Genomic DNA, 18,238 nt, shown 5'->3' on the forward strand with positions numbered 1-18,238 from the left:
ATCGCATACATCTCCCTCTGCTCCAATATTCCGTTCCCTAAATGTTTTACGTTTACGCATGTTATTCAATCATCAGCTGTCGCTACTTATGTTTCGTCTTATAAATACCGAGTTTAATATTCCAGGTTTCAGTCGCTCTAGCCTCATCAATTAAAACAACACAAGATTTTCAGCTCAACTCAATCTCCTTCTTCCAAAAGCAAGAACTAACTATGGGAAATTTACCGTCGCGTTTTCAGGCATTTCTGTTTGGAATTCTATACCATCTGACATGAAGACATCTACATTATTATCATTCAAGCGTAGAACGAAGGAGCATTTCATGAACAATTTATCTGACGCGTAGCATAATTTAACAAACCTAGAATTATTTAGTATGTTGTTCACTTTAACATTACGCAATGTACTTTTCAATTACCGAGTTACTAAATTTTGCCTTAATTGATACTTCTCCTAGTTGTTAGCTTTACGTGCCATTTATCCTCGTTTGAATTGTTGCATGTTATTTTTAAGATTTCTTCAATTATTTTATTCTTTTTAACTCTGTGAATATACCTGTGATATTGCTAACAGATTTTTTTTTCTATCTTATCGCTTATTTCCGATGTAGAAACTGTATAATATATGACATGACTCACTGTTTGCCACGATCCTACTATCCCCTTTTCATGTTTTGTTAGGAGGTCCCCCCGACAGTTGTTACTTCGGGACCTCCGAATGTGTACTTATACCCATCTTGTATTTGTTTTGTCACAAATAAATATTGATTGATATTGAAAAAAAAAGATACCGATGGCTCCGTCATCAGCCCACTGTTGACAGATAATTTGCCAGACGTTTGAAAACATTTTGTGTTATACAGAAACGGGACCAAGAGCAAAGATAACTACGGCCAACAAAGGCTCCTGTTTCTGCTATAAGTACAAGAAAACTTAGAGGTTTAAACTACGACCAAGAACGTCATGGCCTAGCCCTCGTATTCGAACAGCCAGAGGCGACCTAATAATGTCGACTAAGAATCTTGGCACGCAGATTAAGGTTACGAGAGCGGACTTCCCCGACAACCTTCGTAATCCTGACGCAGTACTGACGCAAAGTTACCTGAGGCATGCACTTTCAAAACCATACGACTGAACTCATTGAGCTAAAATGAAAGTACATAAGCCTGTTTCTGAACCAGGCAATACCACTATCAGTGTGCTTGGATAAATTGAAGCTGTACTGTACACGCTACTTTGTGTCACCGTTTTTCTTCTTTTGTGCATCGCAATGGCCACATATAGGAAATTTATCACTGAGGATGACAAACAAGTCTTTGCGTGGAGAATCGCCGAACTCGCGGAAGGGAAAGTGATCTCGACTCTTACACTCTTCAGTCAGGAGCAGAATTGCCTTCGTAAAAGGACGGCGGTGTCATTAATATTAGAAATTATCAAATTAGCTGTATGCTTGCCATATTTAGATTTTTTTCTCCATTCACGTCGATGATCGTAGAGCGCTAGCTGAGCATAGGTATTATTCTAAACTCCCATTTAATAGTAGTTTGCAGCTCTGACGAAGGTACGAGCCGCACACAGGCAATATTCTTGGTCACCTAATGCAGTTGCGTGCGAAACTGTGAATACTGTCAAGATAACTGCGTTTAGCTTTTGTTTGCCTCAAAAAAACATTACAGCAATACCTTACATTTATGGACCCGCACGCATGCACGCCGCATACAGCGAACTCAGTTGCCGTTGAGCAGATAAACACCCCTCGATGGATATTGGGTTTTTCTATTTGGTAAGGAGTGCAGTCGCTCCTACCATGCTGAAAACGACCTATCAGGGGGAGTTTGCGTCTACTTAGATATAAAGAACAGCTCCAACACTTCCTACAGCGCAAACATTTCTTTTCGTCGCCTATGCAAGACTAAAAAAATTCGGCAAAAGACATTTCGCGGTGACTGTCGAACATATTGCGTTACCAGTAGATGAATATTAGCACACAACGTATTGCCGCCGCCGTACTAGTGGGACTTCTCTTTCGCGCTTCTCTGCCTACACTCAGTACAATCTAGCACTGCCCCTCACGAAGCCTCGGGAGGTTTCCTAGATGCATGCGGCCGCGGTGCTAGAGAACTGAGAGCATCGTCATGAGGCAATAGGGCTCCTTTGTCGCACTTCTTCCTGGACACGATGCACCCTCTAGTTGTCTTGCCGAGAAGTCAGCGCGTGGCCTCCGAGACGAGAGGCATGACACGCCGGTGCCTGCGAACGTTAAGTGTTCGCTCGATTTCATCACGCTCACTTTTTAGAGCGCAGCTCTTTGGCGTCCGTTCCTGGGTTTCGCGTCGTCGTCGTCGTCGGCCTCGTAACCAGCTCCGCCCCCCTTTCATCCCCCCAGCGCTAGCAGCGACCGACTGATACCGCTGGATGCCGCTGACGCCGCTAGAGAGTCAAGATAACGTGACTGCATAGAACACCGTCGCCGCCATGCAGAAAGAGGAGGAAAGGGTCCCCCCCCCCTGTTCTTGTGTGGCGCATAGGGTGCTCTTCAGTTGCCGACGCGCCGGTTATTCGTTGTCCCTGAAACCAACTCCGCAGCTGGGGTTGACTCACTATCGGCGTCAGCGGCATCAGTCAGTCGCTGCTATCTCTTCCCTCCTCCCTTTATCGTGTTGTTCGCTTGCTGCGCGCGCTTCTGCCCCCATCGTTTGCCGCTGGGTGTACACGCCGCCCCCCTCCCCCCTCTTCCTGCGAGTCTCCGGTTGTCAAAGCGCCGGCTCGAACTTAATTCCTTTCTTCGCTCCTCCTCCAATGCAACCCCTGTGCGGTGGCAATCAGACAGCCAGATCGGTGGCGGCGGATCTGTATATGTGCACCGCCCGAGCCGAAATTGCCGCTGCCGTTCGCCCTGTGCGGTGGCGATCAGAGAGCCAGATCGGTGGCGGCTTGACATAAAGACAAACAGCAATTTCCTAACACTTATGCGGGAGAACATCCCGTTCCTCTCGCTCGCAACGCGTCCCACGGCTGTGACAACCTCGCGAGGCACTTGTATACATCTCGTCTTTGAGAATCAAGCATTGGTGTACCAAGTCGAACATATATCAGTCTATTTCTCCGACCACAAAGCTTCCTTCATGACTGTCAAGAACTGTTAGTGGAGTCTTTGTTAAAGGAATAGGTGTGAAAAATAAAAAAAAAATTCTGTGATAGCGCATACATGTGTTGCTCGATTTCTTTGCCTCAATCTATCGAAAAGGTGAAACAGCTTATTTGCTGCGCTCAAACTTCGCATTAGGAAGTAACGTAATCGTCGGTAATTTTTTCATTGATGACCGGCGCATACTCAGGTTATTCGAGGCGCGACTCACTCAAACGTAGGAATGACCGACGCTCATCGAAAAACGGCACATCCCTTACAAAAATGTTATAAGGCGGTCTATAGAAAGTCTATAGACAACCTTTCTATAGATTTGAACTTTTGCTGATACAAAATCCATATACTGTCTATAGAGGCAAGTCGATAAAGTTTCTATTTCTTTTTGTCTATTCACAGTCTATAGACGGTCTATAGAAAAAGATAAGGTGTTTGTTTGTTTTTGTCTACTTTCCCTCTATAGACTACCTATAGACGAAAGTCAAAGCCGTATCTATTGTTTGGCTATAGTCTTTCTATAGAAGAAAGTCAATAAGGTACCTATTTCTTTTTCTATATTCGCAGTCTAGAGACAGTCTATAGAAAAAAGTCGATATGGTGTTTGTTTCTTTTCGTCTACTTCCCCTCTACAGACTACTTATAGACAAAAGTCGATAGAGCCACCATTTATATTTCATTATTATTTCTCTATAGACTTTCTATACAAGAAAGTCGATAAGATTTCTATTTCCTTTTGTCTATTCGCTGTCTATAAACGGCCTATAGAAAAAAAAAGTTGATGCGGTGTTTGCTTCTTTTTTGTCTACTTCCTCTCTATAGACTACTTATAGACGAAAGTCGATACATTCTCTATTTATTTTTGTCTATTGTTTGTCTATAGGTTTTCTATAGATGAAAGTCGATAAGATTTCTATTTCATTTTGTCTATTTCCACTCTATGGACGGTCTATAGAAAAAAACTCGATAAGGTGTTTCTATAGACTACCTATAGACAAAAGTCGGCACAGTCTCTATTTATTGTTCTCCATTCGTCGTCTTTAGACGAGAGTTGATAAGATGTATATGTCTTCTCGTCTATTCCCACTGTCCGTTGTTCTTCACACACACACACACACACACACACACACAGACATATATATATATATATATATATATATATATATATATATATATATATTGTAGCGAAGAAACGCTAGTGGGTTCAGCGCTACTGGCTCTAACCTCTAGTGGGTCGAGCGCTCCTGCTCAGCAACGGCTCTCGTGCTTGGAAGCTGTGACTGCCCTGCCCGTCGACGTTGCGCTGCTCCGAGCTGTGCCAAATAAACACCTTTAGAATTGGTGGAGTTGCGGGGTACCCTCAGACGATCATCCTGGAACTCCGGTCCCGTACCCTACTATCTACCATGCCCCAAGACGCCTCCCAGCAAACGCCTCCTCCTGCACCCACTGCGTGTCCCGGGGTGCCTCGTCATCGCAACCCTCCTATCTACACTGGAGCGGACGACACTGACGTGGACGAATAGCTCACGGCGTACGACAGGGTAGGCGACCATAACAAGTGGGACGAAGTGGCCAAACTGAGCCATGTTCTGTTCTACTTCGCTGGAGTGGCCAGCTTGTGGTATAACAACCATCAAGCAGAGTTCCAGACATGGTCAGAATTTAAGACTTCCCTCGCCGATGTATTTTGTCGCCCTGCTGTTCGCAAGCTGCGTGCTGAGCAGCGTTTGCGAGAACGAGCTCAACAGCCAAGCGAAACATTCACCAGCTACATCGAAGATGTCCTGGACCTATGCAGGAAAGCCGATCCGACCATGGCGGAGTCTGATCGAATCCGAAATATCCTGAAGGGCATAGAAGACGACGCCTTTAACATGTTGCTGGCCAAAAGTCCATGCTCTGTGGCTGAAATTGTCACATTGTGTCAGAGCTATGAAGAACTCCGCAGGCAGCGGTCACTGACCCGTCGATCTCTACCGCGTGACGAACACCTCGCTGGTTTGGCTGCCATGTCCAACCAGGCAGCGTTGCTCGCCGAAATGAAGGCGTTCGTCCGCGAGGAAGTTGCCCGGCAACTCTCGTTGATGGATTTTGCACAGCCGCAGTCGGTACACGCGCCCACGCCAAGTTTTGCGCCTCCGCTTCGCCGCGTCATAGCGCAAGAACTGCACAAGGTTCTGCCTGAGCACCACCAGCGTGTCCCTACGGCTGCGCCTCACAGCTACGCCGAAGTCATGGCCAGGCCCCAACAGATCCGGACAGCTGTGCCACTCAGCTACGCGGAAGTCGTCACCCAGCCTCAACAACTCCCTCAACGGGGACCTCTCACGTACGCCGAAGTCCTCGCCATGCCCCGACAACAGCCTGCTATGCAATCAATTTACCAGCCGCCACGTCCAACGCGTCCTTTCACATGGATGGGACCTGCCGCAACGACTCGGTGGCGTACAGCGGACAATCGACCGATATGTTTTGCGTGCGGCTATTCAGGCCACGTCGCACGCCACTGTAGTCGCGTGCAGTCGCCTAGCGCTGCACCATATGGGCTAAGTTCTATGGCGGGTTCTCCGCGCCCTTATTACGACGACGAACCTCGGGCTGCGTCACCACCATTCCGCCGGTCCGCCAACATCCGCCGCTCAACTTCTCCACGCCGACGCGCCCCTCACCGATGTGGCCTCGTCCCGAAGCTCGGGAAGAGGAAAACTAATCGTCGCAGTCCATGATTCGAGGGCTGCGACGCCGTGAAAACGCGGAAGTCCTCAACGTAGCCCGACCAATGTGATAGACGTGTTAGTTGACGGTGTGCGCACATATGCCCCCGTGGATACCGGAGCCGCTATATCAGTTATGGACGCAAAGCTTTGTCGCTTCCTTCAAAAGGTTACGACGCCCATTGCTGAACTCGCCCTCCGAACAGCAGGCGCACAACGTATTCACCCGATTGCGGCGTGCACCGCTCGTGTTCTCATCGAGGACGTTGTATACGCCGTCGAATTTATTGTGATTTCCTCGTTCTCCCACGAAGTTATCCTGGGGTGGGGCTTTCTCCCACGCCACGATGCCGTCTTTCATTGCGCACGGGCCGAAATAGAACTGTCGCCGATCTCAGATATGAGGCTTGCCGATAATGCTTCTTTTGCGAACAAACTACTCGTCAGGCACGACACAAACGTTTCTCCCAACTCGTCAGTGATTGTATCAATGCATTGCAGCAGCCTCTCTGACGCCATCGCACTACTTTCTCTGTCGGGCCACTTTTATACTCGAAATGGTCTGCTGCTGCCTTTTGCGACTGTGAACGTGAAACAGGGCTCCACAGCTATTTTTGTCTGTAACCCCTTCTCATACCCTGTGATGCTGCTTCAAGGCGAATGTCTTGGCCACGTGGAAGTGATTGACGCCGTACAAATTACGGATGTTCCCGAAGACACGTCCTGCGCCAGTTACAACACGCTCGGTTCTCTCTCTACGTCGGACCCTTTGCCCACAGGTGTGTTCGATTCATCTATTGCCGATGGCCTCACCCCACCTCAGCGTTCGCAGCTTCTGCGCATCTTAGAAGAATTTCGTTCTTTTTTTGATGTCGGGCAATCTTCCCTGGGCAGGGCGTCTGCTGTCACGCACCATATTGACACTGGCTCCCAACCGCCATTGCGGCAACGACCATATCGCGTCTCTGCCACAGAACGTCGTGTGATTAATAAGCAAGTGGACGATATGCTTCGCCACGAAGTGATCCGACCCTCGAACAGTCCATGGGCATCCCCTGTCATCCTTGTTACGAAAAAAGACGGCTCGGTACGGTTCTGTGTAGACTATCGGCGCCTGAACAAGATCACTCGCAAAGATGTATACCCGCTGCCGCGAATCGATGACGCCATCGATAGCCTACAAGGAGCAGAATTCTTTTCATCTCTAGATTTACGCTCCGGCTATTGACAAGTACCCATGGCTGACGTCGATAGGCCGAAGACAGCCTTTGTCACACCCGACGGCTTATACGAATTTAACGTCATGCCGTTTGGACTTTGTAATGCGCCAGCAACCTTTGAACGCATGATGGACACAGTTCTCCGCGGTTTGAAGTGGCACACGTGCTTATGTTATCTCGACGACGTTGTTGTTTTTGCCTCTGACTTCACCACGCACCTTCAACGCCTACGGCGTGTTTTGACGTGCTTAGCAAACGCTGGCCTCCAACTGAACCTAAAGAAGTGCCGATTTGCAGCGCGGCAGCTCACGATACTAGGTTACGTCGTCTCGAAGGATGGAATCTTCCCCGATCCAGACAAACTTGGCGCCGTAGCTGAATTTCCTAAACCGACGTCCGTCAAAGAACTGCACAGTTTCGTAGGTTTGTGTTCCTACTTCAGGCGCTTCATTCGCAATTTCGCCGCCATCATATCGCCCCTGATGAAGCTCCTTGGCAGCAACGGACCTCTCCATTCGTGGTCGTCCGAGTGCGACGAGGCGTTCACTAAGCTCCGTCGTTTGCTGACGTCTCCTCCCATTTTGCGCCACTACGACCCAACGGCACCTATTGAGGTACACACAGATTCCAGCGGTGTTGGCCTCGGTGCTGTCCTAGCGCAGCGCAAACAAGGGTTTCCTGAATATGTTGTGGCTTATGCAAGCCGTATGCTTACTAAAGCCGAGACCAATTAAACCGTCACGGAAAAAGAATGCCTGGCGATCATCTGGGCGCTTACCAAGTTCCGGCCCTATTTGTATGGTCTACAATTTGATATCGTCACGGACCACCATGCACTATGCTGGCTGTCGTCATTCAAGGATCCCTCAGGCCGTCTCGCCCGCTGGGCGCTTCGCTTACAGGATTACGATATCCGCGTACTCTACCGCAACGGACGCCAGCATGCTGATGCTGACGCCCTCTCACGTTCTTCCTTGCCAGACGACAATGCCTGCTGCGCAATATCCCAGCTTGACGTTTCTTCCGTCGACATTGGGACCATCGCTTCTGAGCAGTGCAAGGACCCCTGGATTCCCTCCATTATAGACTGCCTTGCCGATCCGTCATCGCAGCCAACCACTCGTGCATTGCGCCGTCAAGCTCGTCATTTCGCCATTCGCGACGACCTGATTCACCGACGCAATTACACATCTGACGGCCGCCAGTGGTTATTAGTTGTACCTCTAAGCCTGCTTTCTGAAATCTGCGCATCGTTCCACTCTGATCCACAGTGTGCTCACTCGGGACTTTTCAAAACCTACCGACGCCTCCGACGGCGCTACTACTGGCGAGGAATGTACAACTACATTCAAAAGTTCGTTCGCTCATGCCCCGACTGCCAGCGCCGAAAATCTTCAGCCCACCACTCGCCAGCTGGTCTGCAGCCTCTACCTTGCCCTACTCGGCCGTTCGGGCGCGTTGCCATCGATTTGTATGGGCAACTCCCCCTGACGTCGGCTGGTAACCGCTGGGCAATTGTGGCAGTAGATCCCCTTACACGATACGCTGAAACCGTCGCTCTGCCAGCAGCTACAGCGCGCGATGTTGCATCATTCCTGCTTCGCCAATTCATCCTGCGGCATGGTCCACCTCAAGAACTGCTCAGCGATCGCGGACGCGTCTTCCTGTCGGAAGTAGTTGAAGCGATTCTCAAAGAGTGCCACGTTGTTCATCGTACGACTACGGCGTACCACCCTCAAACGAATGGCCTCACAGAACGCTTCAACCGTACGCTCGGCGACATGCTTTCAATGTACGTTGCTTCCGACCACACGAAATTGGACGCCGTTCTGCCATTCGTAACCTACGCGTATAATACCGCTTCAGAGCACCACTGGATTTTCACCCTATTTCTTGCTTTATGGTCGACACCCTTCGGACACCATCGATACCATTCTTCCGTAAAGGCCGGATGCATCCGAGTGCGTGCCTATTTTTGCCACGGTCAGACATGCAGAAGAGTGCCGCGGCCTCGCACGGGCCTTTACTTCCGCTGATCAAGAGCGCCAGAGGAGCACTCGCGGTGACACCACTGCCACGGTCACCTTCGATCCGGGAGCGCTCGTGTGGCTCTCAGTCCCTTTAACTGCCCCTGGCCTCTCATCAAAACTGGTCCCTAAATATGAAGGCCCTTATCGTGTTCTCGAACGCGCATCTCCTGTGAACTATGTCATAGAACCAGTTGAGCCATCTTCAGACATGCGCCGCCGTGGACGAGACATTGTCTATGTCGACCGTTTAAAGCGTTACTACGACCCGCTCATCGTGACGAGCTGTTAGGTCGCCGGACGGCTCCCTTCTCGCTCCCGGGGGTGATTGTAGCGAATAGAGACGTTAGTGGGCTCAGCGCTACTGGGTCGAGCGCTCCTGCTCAGCAACGGCTCTCGTGCTTGGAAGCTGTGACTGCCCTGCCCGTCAACGTTGCGCCGCTCCGAGCTGTGCCAAACAAACACCTTTAGAATATATGTATATATATATCTATATATATATATATATATATATATATATATATATATATATATATATATATATATATATATATATAGTACCCTGTAACCATGCGCAGGTACCGGTGGATAATATGGAGCTGCGTTTGATATAATCCACTGAAGTTGTAAACTGCTGAGATTGCTGTAGTGCCTATTTGTGCACTTTAGTATAAGCATAGTGTACACCTCCGCATTTGTTGACCCCATGATATGATCTACGTAGTCGCTTTCGGCAACCCCAAGACAGCCCTTACAGTTGCCATAGCATGACTTCTGCGACAGTAGAATAAAGAAAGCAGAAAATAGATGTTATGAACGCCAACTTTAGCTATAAGTGGATTCTAAACAGGCATCAAGCTAACAGCAGAGAGAGCTGACAAGGCGGAATTTGTGAATGTGCGATGAACCGATGTCGCGCATGTGGTGTGCGCGTTGTGTGTCGTCCGATTCTCAGATACTTTTCACATTGTCTTCATATATCGGCTGCATCACTAACACCGGGTGCTCTTTCTTTGACTGATATCCTGCACTGCAAACTCACGAAAATTTCCTATTCACTTAAAATATGTGCCAAATTCTCTGAGCCCACCCAGTATTTCGCAGGCAGTATGCCTGCGCGGCCACGCATATGAGTACCTCATTGCCGTACTGATTGCTCTGACTTATCATCGGAACGAAAAATTTGCACTAACATACCTGCGGGCATCACATTTGGCGGTATGCGGGAAGATATGCTACAAATGCGCTGTATTACTCATCGTCGCTGGCGATAATGCAAGCGCCTCAAGGGCCCAGCAGCGGCTTTTACAAACATCGCATTCATCTATGTGTGCGTTCCAGTCTCATACGATGGCCCACAGCATTTGTAATACAAGCAGCCAGAGCATTTCCTCCTTCCATGAAAAAAAAAAAAAAGATGAGAAAAATGCAAAGAAATGCGACCCTCTCCGGCGGGCATGGCGCGGAGAGTGAGAGGGAAAGAGAAAAAAAAGAAAAAAGGTGCTCAGACTCGTCGGAGCGCGAGAGCCCTGGCGCGCGGAGCTCCTGCGCCTCCGCAGCGGCGGAGCGCCATCTGTCTGCGTCAATTTGAATTCTCAACGAGTGCGCCAGGCACGCAGGCCCCGCACACTCTCAAGTTCAACAAATGGCCACAGAGGGCGAAAAAATCGACCGCGCGCTGCTGCTAACAAAACCAGCATAGTAGAATCACTTCAGGATGCTTACGTTAGTTTTAACATTTTCCGCTAGAGGCGTCGTAATAAGTGCAATTTTATCTTAGAAACTTTCCCTTACAATTACCGAAGCATTTTCGTTACACAAAGAAGAGGGCGAAATTATCATTGCTAATTAGATAGTGTACTCTTTGTAAGAAAGTTTATTGTTTCTTTGTCACTATATACGCAAATAGCGTTCAGCATCATCGATCTTTCACGTGACCCCTGGCCTGGATTTAAAATTTTTACCGGTATTTGCGAGTGCATGGCGGCGCGGATTCATTCGTTCGTGCACTCAGACCAGTTGCTTCTTTTTTGCTAAAACTAGTTTATTGCGCTTCGATGTCTCGCGTTATTTTACCTAGGGTGAAGTGCCGTGTTTGCAAGCGCACATGTAAGCCCGAAAGTTGGGTTTCGGTCGTGAGCCATTCGGAACACGTCTGCATCGAAACGGGAGCTGGATTCTGCTGCGGCTGACAACGGCAATAACAGTGAGTCGTTTAACACCACTGCTTGAATCGTTATGTAATATTCGTCTCATTAACTTAGAGGCGGAGACAAGTTAACGAGCTAGATCCTGCACAACATACGGCAGTCGGGATCCTCCGTTGTTGTTTCCTAAATAAACCGTTACTTGCGAGGCTGTCATTATACACACACAATCGGGAAAAAAAGAGCGTCTTATTTTTAGCCGGGGCCATAGGTGACTGGGTAGCCTTAACAATATACATATAAAACTTTTTTTGAGTCCGCCGGCAATTTATTTCTTTAGTCCATAAAACCGAATAATTCTTTGGTAAAATGATGTGAAAGTACAGAATTTAATGTATTAAACAGATGCAAGCATGATAATTCACTCATATTTCGTATTTGTTGGTTCCAAATGTTCTTGCTGTTGAGTTTGGTTTACCGTAGGGCATTTATTTTTGCAGTAGTGAAGCAGTGCATCACATTCGTGCAGAAAAATAATGCATCAGTTCTAAAAGCTTCATGACTTTCATGCATTTGCTTGTGGAACCAGCAGTGTGATCTCTTCCAGTGTATAATGACCGCACAAATGTTCTCATTTGTGATCTTAATAATCCTTAAGCTGTTTACATTCATTGTATAGTTAGCCAGACATAAATTTTATGGACAATACAAATATTTATTTAACGTGCTGCTTAAGCACCCTAGAACAGACAGGGTACATTTGCATGTGTTCTGTAGTCGCAAGACATTACAATATATATGTCACACCTTTTTGCATTTCGTATTGCAAAATTGTGCTTTTTCAATTTCTGATTCAGTCAAAATTTCTGTTCCAGACATGCAGTAATGAAGATGGCACCAGTATAAAGCAACACACTCCACACACTAAACAGAAGCTGCTGCCTGCTACAACAAGGCAATTGTGTGGACATTGGCTGCTACTACAAGGTAAACAACACATTGTTAAGAAATAAATATGCCTGATATATGCTGTATTGGCTTGCTAGTATTGAGATACACGTCATTTGTCTGCAGCAGAAATGAATGCTTGTTCATGTTTATGGTTAAGTATAATTGGTTCGAACATAAAAAAGAACACCCATGAGTTTGGCTAATCTGTGCTGTATCTGATGTGCCATCGTTCTGCCCAAACAGAGTCCATGCCAAGCATATCTTGGTCATCACAGGAGCTCCTATGCACACCAACAGAAAGGGGCTGGAGCTGAATTTGCAAGGCTTTTACAGAACAAACAAAGAAGCGCATGCAGAAGAATTTTCATGAGCTATCAAGCCTGCAGCGCACTGTGTCAAGACAGAAAAGTGCTTCAGCCACCATTCCACCAGCATGGACAAATTGGCTGAGTCATCCAGGTAACTCATAAACGACTTTATCGAAATTCTTCGTCTTCAGATGCACCTGCAACTTCTGATCAAGCACGGACGACGCTGGCCAAAAGAGTTCCGTCAGTTTGCCCTAAATCAGCTTCCTAGCCATGTCCATTCCATTTGTGCCAAGTGTAATTTTTCTTCTATAGATGCAAGCTTTTTCATTGCCCATTCTCGTTAGACATCATTCATCGTCATCCAAACATAAAGGTCAACCGATTCTTCGCTGATACTTAATACCAGTCACTGTCTAGTAGCATAAAACATCTGTAGCAGTATCTTTTACTGTATGTTGTCATGCACAATTCCTCTCCTGAAATAGCTGATGCAACATCGACATGTGTCTTGCATTAACCTGCGCACCGTTTGCTATGCACCATATTACTTTTCTTGATGTTCTTGGCCTTCAATGCTTGCAGAGCAGAGTGGTTTCTCTCTTGAGTGCAAGCTTTCTCATTTTCCATATTCCTAGTCTCCTTGATGATTGCTCTTCTTCCTCGATAGCCTGAGTCTTTGCGCAAGCTACACTAAATGATTGATTGCAGAATCTGGTTTTGCTGCCCCACTTAGTTGTGGTCGCCGTGTTATATTTCTCGGATGTAGGGGCCCGGTCAGTTGCATTGGTAAGCAGTCTCTCGAGATAAGCATTTGCTCCTGCAGTCCGCACAGCGACATAGACTCCCGGTATACACGCACCGTAACTGGTGCTCCCGTTCGTTCTTTCCTGCTGCAGCCATGGGCAAATTGTACTTGTGGCCTACCTCGGCCATGATTTGCTCAGAACAGAGACCAGCATATGTGCGTACATGGTTCGAAGTGTATGAAGTTGATAGCCGTATGGGTAGAAAGGCTCGCGAAAATGGCTTCCGAAGGTGATGCCCACGAAAGCTCCTTGTCCATATTGAGACAAAGTGGGACACCAAATGTGAGCCACACATTAGCGGCCCTCGAGAGAAAAGAAATGTGCAGGTTGGAAAGGAGTGAACGCTAAAATGCCGGATAGTCCATTTCGCTGTGTTGGTTGCGGCAGCAGATGCCTGCGTCACCTGATTGCTTCGCAATGGAAGTTGCTCATCATCAACGGCAACTGTCGGTTCAAACAGGTGCTAAGCTCTGTTCAATCTGTTTGTACTGCTGGTTGTCGCTCGTTACTAGACCACCACATGCGACGAAGGCAAGCATTATGCCTGTAAGTAGGCGGCTGAGTGTATCCTAAGAGACACGTCGATGTGAATGCTCACTGTTGCCATATGATTCGTAGCCAATGTATAATCTATTCTCTGGACACTATGCGGTGAATGATTGCCGTTTATTTTTGCTGTTATCTCACTTGGTTACGGTCGCCGTATTATGCTTATCGGATGTGGGGGCCTGGTCAGTTGCATCGGAAAGCAGACTCTCGAAGTAAGCACTTGCTCCTGCAATCTGCACAGCGACATGGACTCCCACTTTACACACCGTGATTCGTGCTCCCCGTTCAGCCTTTCCTGCTGCAGCCATGGGCAAATTGTGCCTGCGGCCTTTCTCGGTCGCGATTAAGCACGAACGGAGACCAGCACACGTGTTTACATGGTCCGACTTGTATGAAGTTGGTTGGAAAGGCCCGCAAAAGTGGGTGATGAAGGTGATGCCCGTAAAAACGACTTGTCCATATTGAGACAATGTGGGGCACCAAGTGCGAGCCACACATTAGCGGCTCCCGAAAGAAAAGAAACGTGCAGGTTGGAAAGGTGTGAACGCTAAAATGCCGGATAGTCCATTTCGCTGTGTTGGTTGCGGCAGCAGATGGCTGCGTCACCTGATTGCTTCGCAATGGAAGTTGCTCATCATCAACGGCAACTGTCGGTTCAAACAGGTGCTAAGCTCTGTTCAATCTGTTTGTACTACTGGTTGTCGCTCGTTACTAGACCACCACATGCAACGAAGGCAAGCATTATGCCTGTAAGTAGGCGGCTGAATGTATCCTAAGAGACACGTCGATGTGAATGCTCACTGTTGCCATATGATTCGTCGCCAATGTATAATCTATTCTCTGGACACTATGCGGTGAATGATTGCCGCTTATTTTTGCTGTTATCTCACTTGGTTAAGGTCGCCGTATTATGCTTATCGGATGTGGGGGCCTGGGCAGTTGCATCGGAAAGCAGACTCTCGAAGTAAGCACTTGCTCCTGCAATCTGCACAGCGACATAGACTCCCAATTTACACACCGTGATTCGTGCTCCCCGTTCAGCCTTTCCTGCTGCAGCCATGGGCAAATTGTGCCTGCGGCCTTTCTCGGTCGCGATTAAGCACGAACGGAGACCAGCACACGTGTTTACATGGTCCGACTTGTATGAAGTTGGTTGGAAAGGCCCGCAAAAGTGGGTGATGAAGGTGATGCCCGTAAAAGCGACTTGTCCATATTGAGACAATGAGGGGCACCAAGTGCGAGCCACACATTAGCGACTCCCGAAAGAAAAGAAACGTGCAGGTTGGAAAGGTGTGAACGCTAAAATGCCGGATAGTCCATTTCGCTGTGTTGGTTGCGGCAGCAGATGCCTGCGTCACCTAATTGCTTCGCAATGCAAGTTGCTCATTTTAACGGCGACTGCCGCTGGTTGTCGCTCGTTACTAGACCGTCACGTGCGACGACGACGGTGAGCCATTTACGAGCTCGCGTCAAAGATTCCAGCGTATCTCGACATACAAATTTTATTTCTGCTATTGCACGAGAATGTACACTGCTTGTCTTCTGCCAATAATGTCGCACGTTCTGTTCACTCACTTGTCGCTTGTTTGTATCGGCGTCAGTAGAGGCTCTTTGGTCTCCTGGCAATTAGAACGCACCAGCTAAGCGGCAGCCGAGGCATGTCGCATAGCCGGCGGGGCGAGTACGGCGCGTGCGAGCGGATGCAAGTGCACACGACCGGAGAAAAGCGGCCATATTAGATAATGCTCTAAAAAATGCCCATTTCCGCTTCCTGTTTTAGCAGCGCTATCTGGCGTCCACCCAGGTAAGTTCCATGCACAGCCGCTGCTTATTTTCGAACCACTGCGGAAGGTACAGTTTCCCTTCTCTAAAGTCGTTCTTTATTCTATGAGGCACGTAAACCACGCGTAAACGCTTGTAGCGGTGTGTGGTGTCTACCTGAACGTTGGTGTCATTGTATGCGCGCCTTCTTTGTGGCATCATACGTCAACTACGCTGAACGGTAAGCTTTAGCAAAGAAGTTTTGCGTCAATAGCTCTTGGTTAGGCAAGCGCATTTGGTAGCGCGAACCGGCTTCATGTAGCGCAGGCGACTCGGGCATAGTATCGGTTTCTCATTTGCATGATTTGATAACGCGCTCTTGTTCTCACTTCTCGGAATGTTTTACGGCAAGTGATCGCTCACGCTGGCTCATTTTATCGTCATAGTTGATGGGCGTAACAAAGAAAGCACATCATGTATTTACTTGATAATGAGCTGCTACTAAGCGGATTGTGTGTGTTGGGCAGCCAGTGCAGTAGATCTAATTTCCTGGCTCTGGATCCGGCGGCGAAGTATGCTGCGTTCCATGTGCAGTCTAATTCTCGTGACAAGCTTTACGTATATATCTCTAAATTGTGTTCGCATGAAGAATCTTCATACAGAGACGTATAGTTCAATAACTGCTAGCGTACTCGAATGAAAGGCGATGTTAGCGGGGCATGCATGAGTAGTGTGTGCGCTGCCCTTTTCGTATAGTTTCAAAGTAGCAGTATCTTTAAGGTTCCTGGCAACCAATCTAAATAATTTTAGGAAGTTGCCGCAAGCAAAACACGAGACGTGATGAAATATTTAGATCCAAGATATAAATATATGCAAGCACAAACGCTTTTGGAGCATGAAACCTGGGATAAGCACAGTCACTCACAGCTTCACCACTTAGCCGAAAAATTTAGAGAACAATAAATTAATCTCTCCGGGAAACGCATTTATACGTTTCAAACTGAAGGAATTGTGTTTGACGGTAGTTCTAAGATTTTGTTTTTGTCTCTTTGATAAACAGTTTAGCATCAGAATTTATCTTTCGGGCTATTTGAAAAGCGTTAAGCACCTTTTGATGCTTCGGCGTTATGCAGTTTACGTGCTGTTAATCACTAGGCAGCTGCTGGCATACATTCCCATTGTGCCAGTCGTGCATAGTATGAAGCCCTTGTCATGCGTAATAAGTGTTCCGGTTTTCATTTTTCATTACTGTTGCATTTAGTGCCGTCGTCTTGGACCGACTGTATATTGTATGCGCTGTACTAAAAAAAGAGCCAGATTATCCATTTGGTGGTCTTTTCTTAGTAGATAACGCACAGATTATTCAAATATTTTAGGGTTCATTACACTTGTTCTACCCTTATCTACACACCTAAGAGATCGTAACATGTCTTAGTTGATAAGTAACAATATCAATATTGATGTACATTCGACTGAAAGTGTGGCAATTGTATTCATCTCGAAATACGAGAAAAGAGACATTGTAGACTGTTCTAAGCGGAAATAAATTACCATTCTTAACGTGATTGTTCAAAACTGCAGTCACTATTACGAGCATTTTTGTTTGGCAGCGGCATATTGCATTAACGCCTGAAAAATGTGCACAGTGCAGCCGGGTATCTTTGTTTCAGCAATTATTATTGTAGGAATCGTTTTGGATTGTCGCATTTCTTTTATTTTGATAAGTACACTGCGTGTCACATCAACCTTTCTTAAAACAAAACCTATCGTTGCTTGCACCGGCGACCATTACGGTTGTCTAACTGCTAATCATGCTCTAACATAACAAAACATCATGATGGTACTGATTCACATTGCCAGGTAGTCTTTAGTCAGAGGTAAACGAAGTTATCTAGAGGCATAAGTGATCGGAGCAAATTATACAGACAACTACTATTGAATGGTAAAAATAACTCATAGAATAGCTTTCCCTCCGATTGTTGCATTTACTTTACATGTGTTTCTCTCTGTCCTTGTCTTCCGTGCTGTACTCGTGTGGCCATCAATTACGAACGTGCCCAAGCCCTTGTCAGCTTTATTAAACAAAACTTTAAATTCAGTTGAATGTAATACTGTATGTCAAGTGACTGACGCGTTATTCGTTTTATCTAAGTATTATGAACTGGCCGTACTTGGCAAGCAATAAACCACAATATTTTTTGTTGCAGTTAAGATGCGGATGTAATAGACTGCCAGAAACTTTTTTTTGAAAACATCCAGAGAAGGCTTCGAAAAAGACCTGGGAATTTTAAAATTACCGCATAGGTATGCTGTTTTGTCATATGTCATACAAAGTTTCCAGAGAATCTCTCTGTTAAATATATTTAAAAAACGTTTCACCTGATAAAATTAGGGGGAAATTGGCCCCATTTATTGAAAGAAAGAATGAAAGTCAAGCATACTGATATGGCATTTCTCACTCAATTTGTATTTTTTTGCGTTAACTAAAAGTCCTGAACCTCGAAACTCAAGAAATTTGTTTCATCTTTGAGAGCACCTTAAATAACTTATTGTGACAGCATTCATTCGAAGTTTAGTATCAGCTTTCTTCCTTGGAGGTACATATCTG

The sequence above is a fragment of the Dermacentor variabilis genome, chromosome 6, assembly GCF_050947875.1.
Source record: "Dermacentor variabilis isolate Ectoservices chromosome 6, ASM5094787v1, whole genome shotgun sequence".
In the NCBI taxonomy this organism is placed as follows: domain Eukaryota; kingdom Metazoa; phylum Arthropoda; class Arachnida; order Ixodida; family Ixodidae; genus Dermacentor; species Dermacentor variabilis.